This window comes from Ambystoma mexicanum, chromosome 13 (genome assembly GCF_040938575.1).
Source record: "Ambystoma mexicanum isolate Mex_15411 chromosome 13, UKY_AmexF1_1, whole genome shotgun sequence".
Lineage (NCBI taxonomy): Eukaryota > Metazoa > Chordata > Amphibia > Caudata > Ambystomatidae > Ambystoma > Ambystoma mexicanum.
In genome coordinates, this window is record NC_090938.1 from 66,735,407 (window position 1) to 66,759,639 (window position 24,233).

Genomic DNA, 24,233 nt, shown 5'->3' on the forward strand with positions numbered 1-24,233 from the left:
TTCTAAAGCACACTTTATGAGTGCTTGCTGATGTGTGATTTCATTATGCAACTAGTGTTCTACAGCCTTCTCCGAGCCTTTGTACCGGGTCACACTTCATTCAATTCCAATATATATTGTAACCTGGGAAAAATACATAATGCTATTTAAAAGAAGGTGAGAATTTGCGCAATTTCGCTTTTGCCAAATCAATGATATTTTGCACTCAATGGGCATGAATCATGGAATTTTCTGCGTGGAAAATAGGGCCACTGCCATTTTTGGTACTTTGCAGGGACTTCGCGCAGGCGTTGCAAGTCTCTGCGAGTGGCCGAGTGCCTTGCGTGAGATACCATGCAGAGTGTGGGCGTGGTATTCGCAAAAGGTAGGGAAGGAGGCGGAACATGGAAAAGTTAGGAAGAACAAAGGAAAACGTGGACGTTATGAGGGATGGCCCGCAGGCACTCCATCGCACGCCCACTATTGCATGGAAAGATACCTATTCATGGTTCCGACGGCGCAACCTCTAGGCTAGGAAATGCCACGCAAAGCCATCACACTATCCGTCTCCCAAATGCTGGTGTGCAGACACTTGCGCATAGGAGTCACTGTGCTGAGGTAAGATCGGGTGTTGGAATTCGGGGTGGTGTACGCAGCCGGGGTTCCGATCTAAATTAAGGGTGCATGCACGCAGTGTAGTGGGGTGCAGGAACAGTTTAAAGGGATCACATGCAGATTTTCAGAGTTTTACGTGAGTTACAAACTATCATATGCATGTTGTGGAGGTGCCATCAACAGTTTTGAGGGATGCTGCGCAGGGTCCCCGAGATACATGCCTGCTTGCGAGGGACCCCACGCAGTGTTTGAGGGGTGCATCTATTCGTGCTTGAGGGAGCACGCAAAGGTGGCTGTTCTGGCTGTTTTTGTTTTGCGTCGGGCCGTTCCAGCCACGACTTGTTTTTACGGTTGCAATTCCATGAATATCTGCACTGCGCATGTTTTATTCTGTGCACAGGATCAGGCAGTGTCCTTCTCAGCGCACGGCCCTTGCGGGATAAGTGTACACTTTTCCATGAATCAGGCTCCAACGTAAAATGTAAAATTTCTCAAAATGTGAAATAAGTACAACGTTTCTTGGAGATTAAGGGCCCGATTCATAGAATAAGTGCAAAGTCCCTGCAAAGTGCTGTGTTTTGCATCTTCCTCATATTCATTGGATTCTAACTGCAAATGTACCCTAGGCACAAAGAAAATAGAGTAGCCCCTGGAACTCCGATGACATGCGCCCACGTAATCCAAAACCAGCACCTACCTTATGCCCACACCGGCAATTATGCCTGCTGTTCCCCCACCACCAAGGCAGCACCCTGTTGACACTGCGTATGCACCCCATTACCCAAACTTGCACCCTGATAATCTGCATGCCATTTCTCTTAATCGAAGGCAGCGCTCGATTAACCTGGATACGAACTCCTGTAATTGAAGGCAGCACACCGCTAATCTGCATACAATCAACCGTAATTCCAAGCACACGGTTTGTGTGTGACGTTTCCTGACGTGAAGTTGCATGTTGAAATCCATACATACGGCTGTGACTGCCCTTGACTGGACGCGCAATTTCTCTGCGTGGCCTGTCCCTCAGCACGCCCATGTTATTCCTTGTTCTTCCTCATTTTGCAGGGAGAATAGGGAATATGCATGTCCCGCCCCCTATTTTTTTCTTTGCAAAGGCCCGTCCCACACTTTGCATGGAGTATTGTGCAAAGCTCTCAACTGCATGAAAAGCCGTGCCGGACCCATGCAAGATTCCGGAAATACACGCAAAGTCCGATCCATGAATTGAACGCAGAAAAGTGCACAAAGTCACTTTTCAGTACGCGAAACAATCCATGAATCAGGCCCTAAGTCGTCAAAGATTGTGTTCAGTTTTGCTCTATAGATGTTTTGGACTAGAGCTCCCTTTATCCCAATCCATGGTGGCGGCTCATGGGAATAGTCAGGAAATCTATAAAACAGCAAGTGTCAGGCTCTGGCAATAGTCCAATAATCTCTTGAAACATATTCAAACTTTTGAAGTGAAGCATGTTCTCCTGAAGAGTGTGTATAAAAAATGTTTTAATTTTTTTTTTAAACACACATCTTCATTATATATATAATATATATGCAGGCCTGATGTAGTTTTCTTTTCAGTAATTAGAAATCGCATAGTCAAATTGGATGTATTCCTGTCAGACCAGCTATATACATGTTAGAAATAAAATGTTCTGATGGAAGAATGTTTTCATTCGTTCGCTGTCACGATATAAAATAATTAGAAACAGATAACACAATTAATGACCTCCCCAAACATTCTCTTAACTAGGTCTGATTGGAGAGCGAATGAGCTTCTTTATAGCATCTAATGGAGACTTGCATGCACAAGGTGTGTCACATGACCGGAAGCCATGACAGTTACTGCATCATCTCACATAACTAAGTACTGTGTTTGTGCATGTGTGTGTATAATTGCACTTAAAAGGCAGTTTAGAGTAATACAAAAGCTCGATTATCAAGGCAAAAAACATTTTATGGCCACCAGAATTGATAATGCACACAATTCCCCTATTAAACGTTTCTCAATATTCAAGAACTTGGGCACCACTCAACACCTCTATTCTACCAATACCCTATTGAGGTCCTTTGCTGAAATAAAGCACGCAAAAGTTGGGACATTGCAGAGTTTTTTGATCCATTTCATTCTGAAACATGGAGGGAGGTTTGGTGCAAATATTAGTGTCTCTATGGTGGAGAACTTTGATGTATATATTTTCTATCTTCCACTAGATCAGGGGTCTTCAACATTGGGCTTGCCAGATGTTTTGGACTGCCCCTCCCATCAGCCCATGTCAGCGTAGTCAATGGCGTAGGGTCATCGTTTAAAACCTCTGGTGAGCCGCAGGTTACAAGCCACTGTTCTAGATGATCAGGTGCTCCTGTTGATATTATGTGTTATACTTCTTTCATTTGTACATATTACAGGAAAGATGCAGAGACAAGTCCATTCTCATGCCCTTCTTTATTCCTCTCTGTCTTCCACCCTTTTCCATCGCTCACCTTCCTGTCACTCGGGCAATCCCTTAAAGGGCCTGTGTTGTGCATGGTGTGTCACACATAACATCTCCCCCTCACATATCTCCTTACGTCCATCTCACATTTCTTCCATAAGTCTGGTTGGTCTCTTGACAACTCTATGTTGTCTTCTGTTTCTCTCCCTCTCACACCTTGGTTGATCTTGTTCTTCCAGCCCATCTATCCTCACCTGCGAACCCTTGAGTGGTTTGCTCTTTGCTTCTTTCTCGCCCTTCTACTTCCACAGTATCTCTAATGAGGTGTTTTAAATGAGGTCACTTCTTCCCTCTCATTCTGGGACATCACCATTGTCCCATTGACCTCTGTCACTCGTAAGGGTATTTCCTCATATCTGTAATCAGTCTTCCTCTACTTCCACTGTTTTGCTAGAACTTCATCTCCTTTGTTAATCACTTTTGCTCCCCTTTTCCAGTCTGTCCATTCCTTAGCTTGTTCTTTCTCTCTGGTATCTCGTTCTCTAAGGTCAAGTTCCTCTGCATCGTGCCCCCCCCCCCCTTGATCTGACACGGCTCTGGGTTATCTCATCTTTGCTTGAGAGGGCACAATCAGTTCCCTGGTGGTCTATCCTCTAGCACTGTCTGGCGTGTTCCTGTAGTGCTGCAGCATTCCGCACAACGCTTGTTGTATCTGCATCCTCCCGCTCATGGACTTTTGCATTGTTCTCTTTATGGACGCAATACAACACTCTGCCATTTTTATTTTTATTTTTTACATTTGTATAGCGCGCAGGCAGCCCAGGGGCATTTTGGCGCTGTTACTTGTAGAAAGCTTAGCTACATTATGCATAAGTTACATCATTTGGCATTGACATTTAGGTGTAACAGATATTATGCATGGAGGCGTACAAAGGTCAGGTATACATGTGGCGAGTGTAGGTGATAAACGGTAGGGAATCAAGCAAACAGGGTGGTTTTCAAGGTTTTGTGGAAGGTGGTCAGGGAAGGTTCAGCTCGCAGGGCAGTGGGGAGGGCATTCCAGTGTAGAGCCGCAAGGTAGGGGAAGCTAGAACCCCCTGCTCTTGATTTTTTTATCATGGGTACCGTGAGTAGGTTGGTATAGGGGGTCCTGGTTGGTCTTGCGGATATGGCCGGGTGGATCCTTTGTGCAAGGTAGGCTGGGGCTGCAGAGTGGATAGATTTGTGGGTGAGGGCCATGCCATTGGCCTGGGGCCATAAGGGTGTAACTTTCTGGTGCATGAACCCCAGGTGTTCCTAAATCTGTGAAACTCATGGCCATTGAGTGGGGGATGATTGTGCATTTTCACCGCGTGCAGAATGCCCCACTCGCTGAAAACTTCATCAATCACTCCTGCCACAAGTGCAAATGCCACGGTGTTTGTTTTCTTGACAATTCTAAATCTCGAAAATTCATCCATCATCACCAGTAGGTAGTCACTTGATTCCATATAAGTCCATGGTGACTCTATTCCACATCTTTTCAGGTATCGCCGTCACCTGCAGTGGTAGGAGAGGATCTCCTATCGCGGCCTATTGGCAGGAGAAGTACTTCCTCACCACTTCTTCAACCATGTCATCCATAAACAGGAACCACACATTCTGGAATAGCAGTTTCTTTGTGCCATCCTCTATGTCCCGTATGTACTGTTTGCAACATGTTTCTTCTGAGCATTGCTGGGATGATCAGTCAACACCCCCTTACCAACATGTGTTAGTCAGAGACTGCTAGTTCAGTGTGAACTTTAGCTAGACTCTCCATATTTTTCCTGTTGGAATTCTTATGGTGTTGTAGTTCGTGTATTTGGTCCTTCCATCTGTTAGTGCTGGACATCATGATAGTCATGACTATCAAGGGATCCTCCTTCGATGCTTGGGCTAGTTCGTCCAGTGTCAGCAACGGTGGGAGGACATTCTATGTGATATAGTAGAGGTATTCTGTGTCACCTTCTCTCTGCCTTTGTTGCGTTGTCCTGAGTGTGATGATCAACCGGGTCGTTCTCTCCATCCAGTCTGTGTATGATGATATAATCGTACTGTTGGAGTCGGATGCACCACCTCTCAATGCAGGGTGGCATCTTCATCATCGGGTTGCCAAACAGTGTCAGCAGGGCCTGGTCGTCTGTCACTAGCGTTAAGTTCTTTCCTACGATGAAATGGTGGAAGTACTTGCATGCCCAGACAGCTGCCAGCTCTCTTTCTCTGCCTGGGAGTAGGCGCCTTCAGGGTGTGTCAAATCTTTACTCACGGACGCCATGTTGTCGTCAATGGTGAGTTTGCTTTCTTTCTCTGGGTCAGGATGGCCCCAAGACCAAAAGGTCTGGCATCACCACTATCTCGGTGTGCCATGATGGGTTGAAATACTGTTTTGCATTCACAAGCTCTTTCTTAACTTTGCAAACTGCATGATGAAACTCCTGTGACCATCAAAATGCTCTTCCTTCCTCAGCCTATATCTCGGAGGCTCCATGGTGTTTGCATATCTTGGAATCTACTTGCAGAGTTCCTCAGGGCTCCTGTCTGTCGCTGCTGCTCTTTAATCTTTACATCCGGCCCCTTCTTGACCTATTGAACAAACTAGGAGTGCAATATACAAATTACGACGATGATACTCAGGTTGTTATACAGTTGAGTGGCTCATATAGCAGTGACGCGGAAACCATCAACAAAATATACAAAGCCATGCAAGATTGGATCGCCTGCAATTCTCTTGCACTGAACCATAAAAAGACCGACTCCTTATCGTGGCATCTAAAAACACTCGGGCGAAACTGGATTCCAACTACGACAGTTTCCACATAGCCAACAATACCATTATCGTTCAAAAGAAAGTTAAGACATTAGGAGTAGTTTCCAGCATTAAATCCAGCGGTGGTCTTGTAAACAAGAGAATAAGGTATATTTGACCATTCATCTCAGAAGAGAACTGTGCTCTTTTGTCCACTGCCCTGGTTAATTCAAGATTGGACTATTATAGCAGTCTCTTGGCGGGCACCTCAGCTTCTAATATCCAATCTCTACAGGTGGCGCAGAATAATGTTGTGCGAAACATTTTCTATCAGTCTCGTCATACACACATTTCCACCTTTAGGAAAAAACTCCACTGGCTTCCCGTCAAACACCGCATAACACACAAGATGCTTGCCATGACCCACAAATGCCTCAGTCTAAGCAGCCCCATCTATCTGTCATACCTCATTGGCACCAAACCTAATGTGAGGAACCTTCGCTCTTCCTCTATGATTATTCTCAAACATCCTAAATTCAGGACAGCCAAATTTGGAGGTACTACCCTTGATGCTCAGGGCCCTCTTCTTTGGAAAACAATTCCAGCAAATATATGACAGATCCAAAGCTATACCATGTTCAAACGTGCTATAAAGACTCACCTCTTCAACTTGGAATAATCCTCTGACTCTTCCATCCTTCTGTTTTATGCCTGTTGTGTTTGTCCTTGTTTTGTTCTGTGTGGGCCCTGATTCCCACGGGCATGTTGGCGCGTTACAAAAATTAAAATAAACAAATAAATAAATAAATGTTAACCCAACATTTTGGGAGCCCAGCAGATGTGTTCGGTACCCCTCTCTGCATGTGGCATGTGCATACATGTTCACTGTTGTGGGTAATTGTTTGGTGTCTTGTGTGCTTACAAATGTGTGCCCATCACCACCGTAACACTGCTGGCTGTGTCAGATGGTTTTGCAAACACTTGCTGCCTGTTGCAATCCATAGCAGTGATAGACTTTGCCCACAAACAAACACACACACAATGGTGGCAATGAATCGCTATTGTAGGACACATGTACAACCTGCAGTGGCATTCCCATATGTAACTCCATGATTGAGGACCCACACACTCAAACAAAGACAAACATGTATGCACACACACACACACACCCACAACACACACACACACACACACACACACACACAGTCACAGATAGCTGACATTGATGTGGGTGTTTACAGTGCAACTCTGTAATTATGTCACTATCAATGCACACATGTCATAGGGCATGCATGTTGCAGAAGGTCCATGCGCACTTTAAAGTAAGGCTACATGCTGGTACAGCCACACTGCATTACACATACCATGCAACATAGCACTGTGCAGGTATTTGTGGAGAATTTCATTGCATTAATCAGCCCCAACACTTCCCTTATCTCCTGATGTTTTGGCACCCCTGCTCAAGGGGCAGCTCTCCAAATCCTTCCACTGCACACAACTCTGTTCCCAGTACACATGTTAGCTATCACCTCTGTCATATGTGTCCACATGTGCTAGGGTTGCATCCTGTGTTACTCTGTATCCCTTTCCTCATGTCTTTTGGGCCTCTGTGCTTCACAGATATATGGCCACGAAAGTCAGGTTTCGCCCTGTTAGCTGCCTTGTGGGTCAGGTGTGGCGGGTCAGTGGCTGTTCTGTTTTTTTTCTGGCCCCTCCACTCTGGCAGTCATTTCCTGCAGTCCACGTGCCAGTTTAGGGCATTCGAACCTCCCATCAATACACTGGTCGTTTGGTCTCCGGCAGACAAGCTTCCGGTTGGATGGCAGTCAGACTCCTGGCAGTATGACTGGTGGACCGCTGCTATTTACACTGTCCTTCCGGTTGGTCCTGATTGGCGCTCACTTGGCAGTATGGCTGGTGGACTCTGCTATTTCCGCTGTCCCTCCGGTTGCTCCTGATTGGCGGTCACTTAGCAGTGTGACTGGTGGACACTGCTATTTCTGCTGTCCTTGCGGTTGTGCCTGATTGGCAGTCACTTGGCAGTGTCACTGGTGGACCGCTGCTATTTCCGCTGTCCTTCCGGTTGCTCCTGATTGGCGGTCACTTGGCAGTGTGACTGGTGGACCGCTGCTATTTCCGCTGTCCTTCTGGTTGCTCCTGATTGGCGATCACTTGGCACTGTGACCTTTGGACCGCTGCTATTTCCGCTGTCCTTCCGGTTGCTGCTGATTGGCGGTCACTTGGCAGTTTGACTGGTGGACTCTGCTATTTCCGCTGTCCTTGCGGTTGCTCCTGATTGGCGGTCACTTGGAAGTGTGACTGGTGGACCCTGCTATTTCTGCAGTCCTTCTGGTTGCTCCTTATTGGCGGTCACTTGGCAGTGTGACTGGAGGACCCTGCTATTTCCACTGTCCTTCCGGTTGTGCCTGATTCGCAGTCACTTGGCAGTGTGACTGGTGTACCGCTGCTATTTCCAATGTCCTTGCTGTTGCTCCTGATTGGTGGTCACTTGGCAGTGTGACTAGAGGACCCTGCTATTTCCGCTGTCCTTCCGGTTGTGCCTGATTGGCGGTCACTTGGCAGTGTGACTGGTGGACCGCTACTATTTCCACTGTCCTTCCGGTTGCTCCTGATTGGTGGTCATTTGCTAGTGTGACCTGTGGACCGCTGCTATTTCCGCTGTCCTTCTGGTTGCTCCTTATTGGCAGCCACTTGGCAGTGTGGCTGGTGAACTCTGCTATTTCCGCTGTCCTTCCGGTTGCTTCTGATTGGCGGTCACTTGGCAGTGTGACTGGTGGACACTGCTATTTCTGCTGTCCTTCCGGTTGTGCCTGATTGGCGGTCACCTGGCAGTGTGACTGGTGGACCGCTGCTATTTCCGCTGTCCTTCCGGTTGCTCCTGATTGGCGGTCACTTGGCAGTGTGACTAGTTGACCGCTGCTATTTTTGCTGTCCATCCGGTTGCTCCTGATTGGCGGTCACTTGGCAGTGTGACCTTTGGACCACTGCTATTTCCACTGTCCTATCGGTTGCTCCTGATTGGCGGTCACTTGGCAGTGTGTCCTTTGGACCACTGCTATTTCCACTGTCCTATCGGTTGCTCCTGATTGGCGGTCACTTGGCAGTGTGTCCTTTGGACCGCTGCTATTTCTGCGGTCCTTCCGGTTGCTCCTGATTGGCGGTCACTTGGTAGTCTGACTGGAGGACCCTGCTATTTCCGCTGTCCTTCCGGTTGCTCCTGATTGGCGGTCACTTGGCTGTGTGACTGGTGGACACTGCTATTTCCGCTGTCCTTCTGGTTGCTCCTGATTGACGGTCACTTGGCAGTTGTCATTCTCCCAACTTCCTGGAGATTTCTTGGCTTTAGGCCTTTTCTGCTACACCGTAAAGGAATCTTGTGAGTTGGCATGCCGACAGCGCGCGATACAGTGTGATGTTTGAGTCTGTCCTGGTCTCTTCGTCATTAGGGACCATGACATATTTGAGCAGTGTTTACCATTGTTGCGTCTGTTAACACGAAACACCTACATCAACTGGTTCTTTGTTCTTAGTTGTAATGAGTGCAACCACTAAACGGATTCCCTTGAATAATATACCATTAGGGCACTTTTTATAATGTCTGTACATGCCTATCTTATAATATATGGAAGGCGGGTTATAGACGATTTGCCTATACAGAGCAGGTGGTACCTATAGGGTAATGTCTGGAGACTGTCTTCTGGATGCAGGCATCTCAAAAGATGTTCATACAATGGTACATCCTCAAAGGCTGGCGTGCTGGCTTTCTTGATGCTAGCAATTACTAGACAGAATGAATTATATCTATGCATTATTTAGTCATGCGAACTCTCTTCACAGAATTATTGACACCCAGTGGAGTGACCCTGTTTGACAATAAACCGATTCCAGTTCTGCTTTTAATGGCCTTAGGAACCCTCTCTTTCCGGATGGGGGTTGCGTTTTTAACACAACACCCCAACCTCGGTTTCTCCTCTCAATGGAAATGTCACATTCAGATTTACATGGAAACATTAGCATTTTTGCTCTTCCTGGTAGCGTTTTGCTCATCCAATCCTAAAGTTTTCTTTTCTGGTCACCTCCAACCACCAATGCTATCTGGTCACCATCGGTGGGTCCTGACGGAAAACTGAAGATCACTGTGCCTTCAGCACCCAGTGCCCTGCCCTCATCCTAGCAGGAAAGCGTGGTAGTCACCGTAAGCACGCTGAATGGCTCCCAGAAGGCCATGAGGCACACTGCCTCTCTTGTTATTGAATCTCCTCTAGGTGTCCTGCCAGGGAGTCTGCAGTAAAAAAGAGCCAAACACTACAAAGAGTAACTCCCTACTAGGACCCTATAGGGTCAAGGCCAGAGCACCTGCTCAAGCCAGACCTTGGCCAAGCACACACTTCACTGGAGTCCTGCTGCCACACTCCACTCTCCATTCGCTGGCAGCAACAAACAAAGGGCAACCATTTGTTTTGGTCCAGCTAAATGTAATGTAGTCCCAAATAGATCCATTCTAAACAAACTCGCAATGCAATCCTGCTCCTTACCAGCCTACCCTCCTGTTTTCTGTTTTCTTCTCACCCACCTACCTTCTCCCTCTTGGGCTGCACCCTTTCTTCACTGTCTTCACATGACTATATATTTTACCTTCCATTATGAATCTGTATTCCTCTCTGTCCTCCTTGTACTCACTCTTCTCCTACCCTTCTCTCATAGTTGACAGGATCAACTTGTTCTAACTTGTGTCCCACTTTCCCTCTCCCATCTCCTGTCATACTTAATCCTTTTTGCCAAAGTATTTTAATGGTGAATATCCGCTGTCCTGCAGGCTCCTGGCGGTGGGTTCATTTGACCACTGATGGCTGGATTAATGATTCTCCAGCTCAGAATACACACAACAGAATAATCTAATGCATTATGGAAACATTTAATGATAACTTCAGAAAGCTGATGTGAGTTCAAACTCTAATTATTTCTTCTTCCATACATAAATGCCCTGATCAACAAATTGTTTGGGGAAAAAAAGCCATGCTCTACTCGTTTCAGATCTGAGATCCTGCACCATGAGACTGTCAGCGACAAACATTAAAGGTGGACTAATATAGCGTTGTATTTATCTTTTCACAATCATGCAAATTCCATACATCTATCATCCTTGAGGTATATTTCAAACTTCTCCACTGTTCAAAATATCTTAAACAGAAATCACACAGAAGAATGTGCCTCATCAAGCAGGCTTCGATTTCCTGAGTCTTTCCTTTATGTCTACGTATTACGTAATGTGGAGATCACGTTCCCACCAATAGTCCAAGTTTATCAGCATCTACAAAACTCGATGCTATGGTCCCCCAGATGTCAATTTATCTCCCGATTGTGTCACCAGACAATATTGATTTAATACCATGTGCAACTAAATCATTCGAAAGTTTTTTTATTGAAGCAAAACGATTGCATCATTTAAAGTTGGAAGTGGAAACTCGAAAATAACTTTAAGCTTAGTAGAAAATATGATGTGGTGCTAGTCTATTGATCTTTAGAATAAGAGTTGAACTACTGGATTGTAGACCCGTATGTCACAATGTTTTTAATTTAGAAAAACAGCTAAAAAATCTAATATAATTTACTTGTTTAATCCATGTCACGAAATACCCTACTAATCATAAAATCCGCTAATCACTAATCAAAAAGTTAATTAATCTTTTGCTGCCTTCGCAACAGTGTATGATATTAAAAATGTCTCTGTTTATGACTCAGACTTAATGCTTAATGTGAGTTTCTTTTCTTCCGCTCCTTCCTTAACCGTGCCTATAATAATCCAAAGTGAGCACCGCTTTATCGAACAGTCGCTGTGGGGGCGGAGAGATGGGGGCATTTCAGGGTTTACCTTTTCATATGCAAGGGTATGATATTTTTGGTTCTCCAGATTTTTTGGACTACCACCCCCATCAGTCTTAACCAGCACAGTCAATGGAAAAGGGTTATGGGAATGGTAGTCCAAAACATCCAGAGAGCGGCAGGTTGCAGGTCACTGATATAAAGCGATAAGCCATGTTGTGCTCCTTTTTCGATCTTGACGTGGCACACGCCGGTGGGGGGAAGGTAGTCTGCAGTGATGTGGTTTATGACTCAACCCACTTGGTGTGGGTAGAGCTGTGTTTATTTCCAGAGTGACCCATGCTGGTACTGTCCTTGAGAAAAAGGCATAGGTCTGAAATCTGCAGTCTTCAGATATTTTGGACTCTGAATCCCATGATCCCTCCCCATTGACTATGCTGCCTGAGACTCTTGGCAATTGTGGTCCAAAAGGTTGCAGAACATCGGACTAAGGCATCTGTTTTAATGAGGGGGCAGCCACTGTAGAAATGAGGAGACAGCCACTCACATGTCTTAATCCGCTGCAGCGCGCAACCATCATCATGGATTACTGCAACAGAAGGCATGTGTCTATCATCCATATTGACCCATCGACATTGAGGAGTGCACAACAATCGTTTGTGTTGACTCCTTGCCAAATTCCCTTCCTAGGGATCATTTAAGATCAAACACACATTATTTGCTGACTATTACCATCCTTGTGGAGATGGAGGTTGCAACAGCCAATCAGATTGCTTGAAAAATGAACGAATCTTCTCGCTCTAATCCCCCGTTCTAAGCAAGAGGGACTGCACACACTTACCCTCTGCATCCTCCCCACTTTCCTCTGCTCATGTTTTCCCATAACTACGTTCCCTCATGTGTTGCCCAACTCCTGCCAACCACCTGTTCGAGGCCACTGCACACCTGCTGGGCGCCACTGCACAATCTACTCCTCCAATGTCGTGTCTCTGTTAATGCTGCTCTTTGCCATGGAAATGAAAGAGGGGGCGCTGCGGAAGTCCTGACCGCTATTTCCACAGGGGCCATCTTACTTGTAGTTTTTGGTATAAAAAAACAGATAGAGCAGTCAGCATGACTCGTTTTTCCACACAAAAAAACAACCTTCATTGAAGGCCCTCTCTGTGCTCGGTCTGTTAACTTTGGTGGCAGGCCATTACCAGCCAATAGTGGCTGCCGGCCCCATTAATATTGCTTAATTAACAAAGACACTCACAGCCATGATGAAAGAGAAGTGCAAATATCCAATAGTTTTATTGAATTTACCCTCAGACAATGCCCATGTGCAAGCGGGTGAACACATTAATGTACAACCACTCCTCTGAAAGCACCCGTGCACCCCTTCAAAGGGCACATCAGCCTTGGTTACTTGTTTACCTACCCCCAAAGCTCCCACTATCGATACCATTGTTTACTCCTGACACCTAGGCCTGCTCAATCACACACCCACTAGCTTCTCCCTAACACCGCACAAGGACCCCAAGCCACCTGCCGAACCCACTAATGTGACCCTTGTATCTCCTCAATATACCGGCAAGGATTTCCCTTGCATTCCCTTAAAATACTTGTGCACAGCCCGAAAGTACTGCAGAGATAGCCTCACAGATCGGAAAAACCGTCACAGCTCTGCAGACCCCTCCACCAGCGTGTGCTCCGTCAAGATCGAAAAAGAGCGCGGCGCGTCTTATGGGCTTATATCAGTGACCTGCCACCTTCGGTTCTCCAGATGTTTTGGACTACCACACCCACAACCCCTGTCCACTGACTGTGCTGCTGGTTAAGACTGATGGAGGTGGTAGTCCAAAACATCTGGAGAACCACAAATGTCAGACCCTTGCATTTGAAAAGGGAAACCCTGCAATGCCACCCCCCAATTCCCATCTCCCTATCACCACCAACGACTGTTCGATAAAGCTGTATTCAATTTGGCAAAAAGGCACGGTTCAGGGAGGAGCAGAAGACGAGAAACTGACACTAAGGATTACGTCTGAGTTATAAACAGAGCCATTTTGAATATCTTAAATAATTACAAATGCGGCCAAAGATGAATTAACTTTTTGATTAGTAGTTAGAGGATTTTATAATTACTTCATGACATGGATTAAACCTAGTTAGTTATTTTAGATATGTTTAGCTTTTTTTCTAAATTAAAAAAGAAAAGTGATATACTGATGTACAATCCAGCAGTTCATCTCTTATTCTAAAGATCAATAGACAACGACAACAATTTATATCAATCATATTTTCTACTGAGCTTGAAGTTATTTTCTCTGTTCCGCTTCTAACTCTAAATGATGCAATCTTTTTGCTTTAATAAAAACTTTTTGAAATGATTTAGTTGCAGACGGCTTGAAATCAATAGCGCCTGCCAACATGATAGGGAGATAAATTGACAGCTGGGGGACCTTACAATCGAGTGGTGTGGATGCTGATGGACTTGGACTATTGGTGGGAACGTGATCTTCATATTACGTATTACGTAGACATAAAATAAAGACCCCCGGAAATTGAAGCTTGCTAGATGGGGCAAAGTCTTCTATTTGATTTCTGTATAAGTCATTTTGAACAGTGGAGAAGTACGAAATATACCACTAGGATGATAGAAGTATGGAATTTGAAAAATTGCGAAAACATAAATAAGACGTGACATGAGTCCACCGTTATTGTCTGTAGGTGACGGTCTCATGACGCAGGATCCCAGATCTGAAACTAATAGAGCGCACTTGTTTTTTGCCCGTATATTTTTTTATCAAAGCGTTTTTATATGGAAGAAGAAATAATTTGGGATTTGAACTCACAACAACTTTCTGAACATATCATTCAATGTTTCCATATTGCTTGGGATTATCCTGTATTCTGAGCTGGAGAATCATTAATCAAGCCTTCAACGGTCAACTGACCCACCTGCAGGAGCCTGTGAAGCAGTGGTTATTCACCATTAAAAATACTTTAGCAAAAAGGATTAGTAATTCATACAAGTTGGATGGTTAGTTTTCGTCATATGTAGCGGCGAGAAGCAAGATTGCTGGATCCAATCCAATTTTGTTGTTCAAATGAAAAAGCACCTTAAACACGTTGTCGAAATGTTAAGGGATGAGGAGCCTTTGCTGAGCTTACCCACCAGCCTGACTCCCCGGTAGTATTGACCGTTGGCTGAAGACTCCATAAAAGGGTCATTATTTCATCATCTTTCACCCGTTTCACCAGACCAGGGCCACCACGGATGTTGTAAGAAGCACTTACGAGCAGGCTATTTTCTTTCCTTTCTCACTTAAACAGTAATTACATTTATCAGTGAACAAGTCAAAACATTGGTATTAAAGCCCCCAAGTAAGACTATGACGTAACATAACCTTTTTTGGACAATGAATACAAATGGATAAACCACTCCTTTGCCCCAGCCCCTTATTCTTTTTTTTCTTTTTTGGTGACAAAGCCAGACTGGAGTTAAGTCTTTCTATTTACTTTTAAACCACTGCATATTACAAAAAGTGTCAAGTCTGCTGAAAGTGGTGCATATTGCTGTCACACTGCAGTACTCTGCCTCTTTTCGGACTACCAAACCACGTTGGTGTTAGAGTAAGGCACCTTCAGTTATTCTAAAAGTTCCTCGGGAAGCCTCCAATGGCTCTTTCAAATTTGTTTGGCGAGTTCCACATTTACAGAGGGGAAATCCCACAAGAAGATGAGGCAATCTGATGTGTGCTGCTGGCACTTCTACCATTACTAGACCATCACCTGAAATTGTCACCTCTTTTTTTCTGTTTGGAACATTAGTTGTCACTTGCGAAACCTATAAGCCTAAACTATTGTGTTGGATTACAGATAGGGAGGAATGGCATATGAGGAGGGATATAGAGAAATGACACATGAGGAGGAACACACAGTCTCTAGGTGCTGTTTGGTTATGTGCTCACCCATTGCCTGCCCATGCCCATACTAAATCCCTATTGCTTTTCCCACCCATCCCTGCCTCTCACTGCCCAAAACACCTCCTCATGGGAACTCTTTGACCCACTTTAATCAAGCCTTACCATATATTGACCTCGCTTTAATGAAGCCTTACCATCAGGCTTTGCATTCAAAGTGCCAGCCAGTGTTTTTTTAAAAGCAGTCTTCTGAGAGTTAATGACTTATTTGGAGTTGGAAACACGCTGCTGGTCTAATGAAAATGTCTTACCAGGCCTCCCTTCAGCCTCTCAGTTTATAAACACTCTGCTTGTCCTTAACTGAAGTCCTGTTAAAAACAAGCATTGGCAAAGCCACTGAAGTCCTGTTTCAAACAAGTATTGGCTCAGCCAACATTTTTGGCTTGTGGATAAGTTTGAAGCTTTTGCCAGGCACTGCTATTAAATGCCCAGGTACACACACACTATTTCATCTCCTACAACAATGGGCAGTTAATGCCTCTATGACTGTGCCTGGTGATTTCCTTTCCCTTGCCTACACAAAAGCTGAAACTGTTGGCATTGCCAATGTTTGTTTTTAAACAGGTGGGTAAAAACAGACTACATCTCCTTTTGCACCCTTTTCAGGGGCACATTTAAGGAGTGGCAAAGTCGTCAGAAAAAGACGGGGCATGGAGGTGGCACATCCTTTGTTTGGGCTTTTATTATTATAAGATGTGAACTGTGGGTTTCGATGGGGTTTGTTTATGAGATGTTATTATTTTTTAATATGTATGTAACTTTGTATATAGCCTCTGTAAATATAGTGTGATTTCATACAGTGATGTTATTTTTTATTGTAAGGAACATTGTGTTTCACAAGCATTGATGCCTGTTTTCATCAAATTAATACCTTTCCGGCTATGTTGAAGATGTGCCTAGTCTGCTGTGTCTTTAATAAATAACACAGATGGTGTCTGCTACAATTAGTGGTACATTGTGGGGCCAGGACACCAGGACTAAAATCGCAGCTTCCTTTAACAGTTCACATTAAGTGATCCTAGACAAATTACTGGACCTCACCGTGCCTCATTTTCCTTAATGTCGCCAAATGGTATTTCAGATCAGTCTGTGCTACAGAAAAAGTCTCAGACGTACATTGTTTTTTAAAAAAAAAAAAGCCTCCAGTGGTTTGCCAGGTAAATAGAGCCAAGATGCCACTTGTAGGGCACGAGGCACTAAAGATGAAAACAGCAACTTTAAGAAACGTATTGAACATGTATAACATACACATTGCATGCGGAATTGTCACTCCTCACAATATCATGTGTGAACCTTGTTTGTTTGTTTATTTATTTATAAAGCGCTCCTCATCCGAAGGTATCTGGGCGCTACAAAAATGTGCAGTTTCTTAGTTACAGTTCAGGAGATTTACACGTAATAAATAACACAATACAATATAGAGCATAACAAAGTGTATTCATAACAGGACATGCAATGACTGTACAGGAAAACATGTACATAAATACAGGAGAGGCCCTGGTGATTGTTGGCATGGTCCTAACAGGAGTGCTTACCAGGTGGGCGGTCTTTGTAGGTGAGCCAGAGTTTGGTATTTTTACTGAATTTGTGGAAGGATTTGTTAAATCTTAAGGAGGCGGGTAGGGAGTTCCAATGCTGAGCTGCCATGACAGGAAAGCTACTGCCCGCTGCTTTTTTTAGTTTGAACCTAGAGACACTGAGGCAACCAAAGTTGGTGGTCCTAGTGGGACGTGAAGAGTTATTTTTAGTGATTTTTTCGATGAGGTAGTGAGGGGATGGATTGTTGAGACATTTATGTCAGGGAATCTGTTTGGAGATGAATTCTGCTCATAACGGATGACCAATTGTTGTCACGTCTGAGAGCAGAGATGTGTTGTCTTTTGGATACACCCAGAGCTGTTCGAAGTGCATTGTTCTGGGGGATCTGAAGTTTATTTGTGAGGTATTTGCTGGCACCTAGGTATAGTGCATTGCACTAGTCCTTTTTTGACAGAAGACCTTAATTCCCTCGGTTCATAAAAGTGGGATGTATTATATATATCATGAATGGGATATGCATTTCAAATGTAGGAATACTTCTAAATAACCTCCCCTTGGTAGCGAGGCCGTACAGTGATTTCCAGACACATGCCCGATTGGAATCTAGACCAAGATGATTTTTCCCTTTTCCCGGTTCCGTCCGCAAACTTCACCACCTGCTCGTTTTAGCTGTTGCGTACTTTTTATTAAATATCAGATTGAAAAATCTAATTTTTCTGTATACAGTATAAGCAATTCCGCCATTGCTGCCTGCATTTCAGAAGATAATTCCATTGAAAAATGTGAAATTAAAAATCAGGGTGTGTCCTGTCCCTTATTACCAGAACGTGTGACCATAGATAGCATTATGCCCGAATAGAGCAAATAACAACTTGTACTTTTGAATACATAATATAACACACAAAGCTAATTGTTTTATTCTACTATGTTTTTACTGCTGCTGGTCTAGCTGACCAAGTTATGGACTTTCTGCTAGCATTAATTCCAGGTAGGATGGACATACTTGACGCCACTATTGGTTAAAGTTATTTTAAATCAGAGGCTCAAGTACACAATGACAACACAAACTGATCAAAGAAGCTTAGAACACAAACCGATTGAGATATTTTTCCCTAAAGTGGACACTTCCCACAAGCAAGAACGCCCCCAAAGCTACACATCAAAATGTGCACACCACCCCCTCTCCCATCTCTGCAGCCCTCCAACTCACACTCTTGTTGTCATTCTTAAGAATTCCGGATCCCCTCTTTATGTATATATGTATGTTTGTATTTAATTATTTATTTATGTATTATGTATTGTATGTATCAAGCGAGAGCGTCCACATGTCAGGGTGCACAGGGGTACACAGATCAGTGTGCACCCGAGAGCTCAGCATGTGTTCATTCTGTGGCGAGTCCACTGCCAGGAAAGCACCTTGCTTGCTGCAACCTCTAGCTCTGCAGATGTTTTGGACTACAACTCCCCTGGGCCCTTGCCAGCAAATCAAAGTGATAGTTCATGGCAGTCGTAGTCTAAACCCTCTGGGGAGCCGCAGGTTTGACACCCCTGTGGCTGTATGATTAGGTGGACGTGTGGGCCGATGTGTTGATGGAACATTTCTTGAAAGGCAACTCTTGCTCAAGACACAGGCACCTGAGCACTTTCCCATATGTCTCCACTTATAAGAAGCAAAGCTCAATTAGCTAGGATAGTGTGCACTCCCACATTTACCTGTAATGTTTATATTGTTTGCAATCCAAACACGTCTCGTGTGCAAATGTACAGGGAGTGTGCTTACTCCTTAGGGAATACAGCTAGTTGTGAAGCTGAGGGGTGCAAGGTTTCATTTGTGGGCCGGATTTCCGGGTGTTAACAGTGTACCGTGTATTATTCTGAATCCACTCCGCATTTCATCGCCTTTATCAGGAGCTGTTTTCCTTCCCTAAGTAGGAAGCATCCGGCGCAAGCATGCACATGGAGGAAGCATGCACCATAAGCTTTCTTTCATGGATTTGAACAGGCCTGGCTCCAGCAGGAGAGCCAGGGGGCCAGGCCCACCACAAGATCACCCCATGGCTCCCACTTGAAAGGAGGCCATGCCAGTGGCATTAAACACCACTGGGACCCGATGGAGTGGGGTTGGGGGGATTTTACTCTAAACATGCAGCAGCAACCTCAGAGACATTACCATTCTGAAAGGCTGGATTGCAGGAGGCCCAGACTGGATGTGATTGATTGCCCCAGACAGTGATGCAAGCCCCACAGCCATCAAAGCACAAATTAATACAGGGCTGGATGGCCAATCACACCTCTAAGTGAGTAGTGCACGAATTCAAGCAACCTGCCTACAGCTAATTTCTCAAACGTTAAATCACAATTTTGCTTTCTGTTATTTAAAGTATGTTTATTTTTTGTGAGAGTATAGCAGGCTTTCAGATCATGCTCATAAAATGGTTAACTATCTCAACAATAAATGACAGGTGATGTTGCTTGAACACAGATTTGAGGAAGCTATATCAACTGACTGGAGGACTTTACAAATGACATTCAAAGTGTACGTTCTGCTGCATTAACTACTTGAGTTTAAGTGAAAAGATAAGGTTGGTAGCAACAAACATGTAATTCTGGAGGGGAGAGTGTAGTCAAATCAAAAAGCGATAGATGTAAGGCTTTGAATTAAACATTACCACTGCCGCTTCCCTGCACAACATTCCATGCCATAAGTTCTTTACTATGTCTGTGCCATTACAGAGGGGGACAAGCCATTAGCAAATGACTCTTGGTGCTGCCACCAAAAAGTGCAGTGCAGTCTCAATTGCTAGGCCATGTCTCCTCTGCACCGGAACACAAGCAACCACAGCCATGTTTAGGCCCTGGGGTCTAGCAGTTTGGGAAGGGCTGCGCACATTAGTGACAGGCCCAGGGCTCATTGCAAACAACGTCATTGAAGGCTGGCCAGAGCAATGCGGGTGGTTATGATTGATTCAGACTCTTTTCCCTTTACGTACATGCCAGAACTCATGCAATGGTGCACATATAGGATGCAGATACAATGTCTGAAGGAACACATGTCCTATGGGTGTGTTTGGTCATATACCACCCAATCCATAGGCATGACTTAGTTAATGCCTAGGGCATTACCACCAACTACCTGCCCCTCGCCATGAAAAAGTTACCTTTCTGGACCTCTTTGAGCAAGCTTTATCACAATGTATCACCAAACAGCTTCATGTGTTTATAACGACAACAAAAATAGCAACAACGTTTTCAGAGACAACTAAATAATGAAAACATAATGAATTGTTTTTCTCTTTTTTTAATTTGGAGGGTTCCTCCCCAAGCCCCCTGTTTCTACAGCTTTTTTACCCCAACAAAGTACCCACCATGTTTAATCATTTACCCCGCAACCATATGTAACTTTACTAAAAAATGTGAAATGTTTTCCTTAAGTATCACTGAAAAAGTTTGTTGTTATTTATTTTTCGTTATTAACACTATATACCACAGCAAATGTGTTGCCGTATGGTATAGGGCATGCCAGTGTTATATATAAGCATCCTTTTGCATGTTAAATTACTTAAATGAGCTCCTGGTGTAATACAATGCTCTTATTATGTGTCTTCAGCCAGTTGATTTAGTAAGCAATCTCTTTGTCAATGACTCTGTTCCTTGCACTGAAGTCCTTAAACAAGAAATCGCAAAGGCAGCAGTTTTGGCTTGCGTATTGGTGATAGACATATGCCAGGCAATGCCATCACATGCCCAGGTACTCAATCGTTTTCCAGCTGTTTCCATCTTATGGCCAGGTGGTACCCTTACAGCAGTGCCTGACAAAGGCTTATCCATGCCTAATCAAAAGTCCAAGCTGTTGGCTTTGCCAATGCAGGTTCGCTTCTATTTGTCTTCCCCAGTGAACGTGTATATGCCCAGATTTTGGTGTCATGCGTGCTATGCCTCAAAAATCAACCTGCTCCTCACTGAGTTGGTCCAACAAGGCCCTACCTGAACATTTCAAGGCTAGGATGGTAAGACTGGACCTGCTTCAGAACTTCTTGTGCATACATTCCAGTGGGACTGCATCCTAAATAGATTGTGACTTTGTGTGGAGCCCTAGTCTACTCTGCTAGAACGTTCCATGATGTAAACAGATAAGTTCTGACTTGATAACTTCATACTGTTTGTGTAACTTAATATAGTTTGCAACAAACAGAATACTGTGGGTCTTGTTTGGAAAGTATGATGTAAATCCTCGGAGCTGGGTGTTTAGGCAGTGCTGGAAATGAAACATGAACACCCGTAACATAACACAAGAGAAGAGTGTTTCCTATTATGTTGTGGGCAAAGTATAAAAGGTGTACATATTTTAAATCTAAAAAGCAATATTTGAATATTTCCTAAAAGTGGAATCAGAGTTGGTTTTAACATTTGGACAAGGGACAAATGACCATGTCGTACCCCTGCTCAAACTCTCTCCCCTCAAATACGAACAGGTAGGTCTGCACAGGCCTTACCAGCAAGGTGTTATCTTTCTAGCGTGTCTCAGAGACAGATCATTTACAACAGCAAGTGATTAGAAACGAGAAAAGATAACAGGCAGTGACCATTAATGTGGCACTTTTTTTCTTAGATTTAAATAGGGTTTCATTAGGCTATTTAAGTGTGATTGTTGTTTGATTACAAATGAAGGGGAGACTGAACAAGCTCTGTGAAGCAATGACCTTGTCATGCATTTCATTTCACATTGTGTCTGTATGGGATTTTTGTTAAATTCTCATTAATGCATGTGCTGCAGCTTGTAGACTTCCATTCAGGATGGGGAAAATAAAGTAACAATCATAGGGGGTCATTTTCCAAATCAAGCGGATTGGAAGAAGTGGTGTTGCATGCATTCATCCCCACTTTTTATGAGTTGCAGGATTTGTATGATTTGGCAGGCAAAGTTGGATAGCGGATTGCACTTAAGAAGGTCACCCTGCCAAATTCGATTAGTTTTCCACTAGCATATTTATTTATTTTTATTTATATGCATTTTTCAAAGCGCTCATTCAGCCTGAGGGCATCGAGGCGCTGTTACAGGAATATGTCTTAGTTGTGTATTTATAACACACTTAATACCCAGAGGTTTGTAAGTGCGGTCCCGAGGATCGAACCTGTGTTGCTTTGTGTCATCTTGTTTCCAAGGTGAGCATGTTGCCGCTGAGTTATCCTCCCGGGACATATATTTTTATGTTGGCGGAAAATCAGTGGATTCCTTCGGGATCGGCCTGACTTTTATACCTGTTAAAAGTAGGCAGATTCCAAAGGAATCCATTGTGGATGGTACCTACAATCATTAATTGTGGAAGTGATGGACATTTTACAGGCACAATGTGGAAAAGTGAAGAGCAAAGGCAATGTGCGCCTGTGTTTTACACCTTACTTTTGCAGTACTTAGTGCACACAATTACAATGAATGAATGGCCCCTTTTGCAAAAAGTGCACACAGGAAGCGTCCCCTCCCTGTACAATTTATCATTTAAAGCTAAATGTCTCCTCTCTTGGCATCAACACATGTTTACAATGATGACTACATTGTCAGGTTGGTTTATCGTGTGACTTGTGCATTTTTTAAAGTAATCTGTATAAAATGTAGTATTCTTTTATTTATTCAAAACCAAACTTCAACACATGTTTGTGCCAATTTGAGCATGGAAAATGTGTGATTCTAGAATCTAAATTTCAGGCTAGGCTCAAATTCTGGCTTTATCACTTAACCGAATTGTGTGATCCTGGGCAAATCATTTAATTTCACTAGGCCTTACCTGCTAACACGAGGTGCCCCTAGAAGTGATTCAGTTCACACTATTCCAAAAAGCCTCACTCATAGTTTCATTGATGGGCAGCACGAGGACCCGCCAAGAACACACATATCTTTCTTTGAAAATATCAGGCCTCATTTATTGAACACAATTGTGTCATTCAATAGCAATTCAAAGTAAACACATCAAACAAAGAGTCATGATGAACAATTGCATATTATAACCAGTATACAAACAGCATGCACTGAACAATAATGTACAGAGGCATGGAAGGGGAGCAAGGCCCTCTCCTCCCTGACACGCCCCACCACAAGCAATACCAGGAGGCTGCAAAAACCCCTCAACCTGCACAGTCTGCCCCCTGGTGCAGTTCTCCCAGCACTCTCTCCTGCATGCTAGCACTCCCTTGCACCCTCAATTCAGTTAAAATGAGCTGCAAAAATACCACAAATTGAAAATTGTGTTTAAAATGTCATTGTTAAGAAACTAAATCTCCTATTTCTTGCTTCAGTATTCTGGAAGGGGGTCTGTCTGTCACAACAAGATAGTGGGGCCACAAGCACCCACTCAGGGGCCTGCTGGGTGTCGCCACAGTGTTCAGGAAGGCATTGCTGGGGGAACACCATCTGAGATGGTACAAAGCCGGGGGGTCTCACTGCTCAGCCCTGTCAGAGGCGAAGAAGGCAGTACTCCCGATTCTCCCCATCCAGGCCAAGAAAGGCATGCTGAAGGCTAGTGGGAGTAGGTCGGAGTGGACGTAAATGGTAGTGGTGGACAGGGGGAGCTGAACCAAGGTGACTGGTGGGTGAAAGGTTAACAGGGATTGGATATAATAGAAAGGGGAGAGAAGATGGGAAGGGAAGATCGGTAGATTGATGTTGCCACACTAATTGCATTGCTTCTCTTTTGCACTGTACTGTTTTGTATAGAACATTGCAAATGTACTTTTCCAGATCCGGGAAGATATTTCTTTGCTGGATCACAAATCTTTAGGGTATTCCTAGACCAGTGGTCTTCAAATTTTTTTGGCCTGTGCCCCCCCTGGGCAAAGTTTGGGCAGGCCGGGCTCCCCCAAAAGTGCCAGATGGACAGTATGTAGAAATCGCTATGAACTTTTGCATGCTGTCACCGCACCCTACTCCCAGTACAGACCCTGGGCTCTTCCCACCACTATCCCAGTGCTGCCGCCCATCCTGTCCCACCACAGTCCCATAACACAGGCATACACACATCCATACACATTTAAATAAAAAATAAATCACCATAAACGTACCTTCTGCAGGGGCCTGCGCGTGGTTGCTAAAATGCCCCA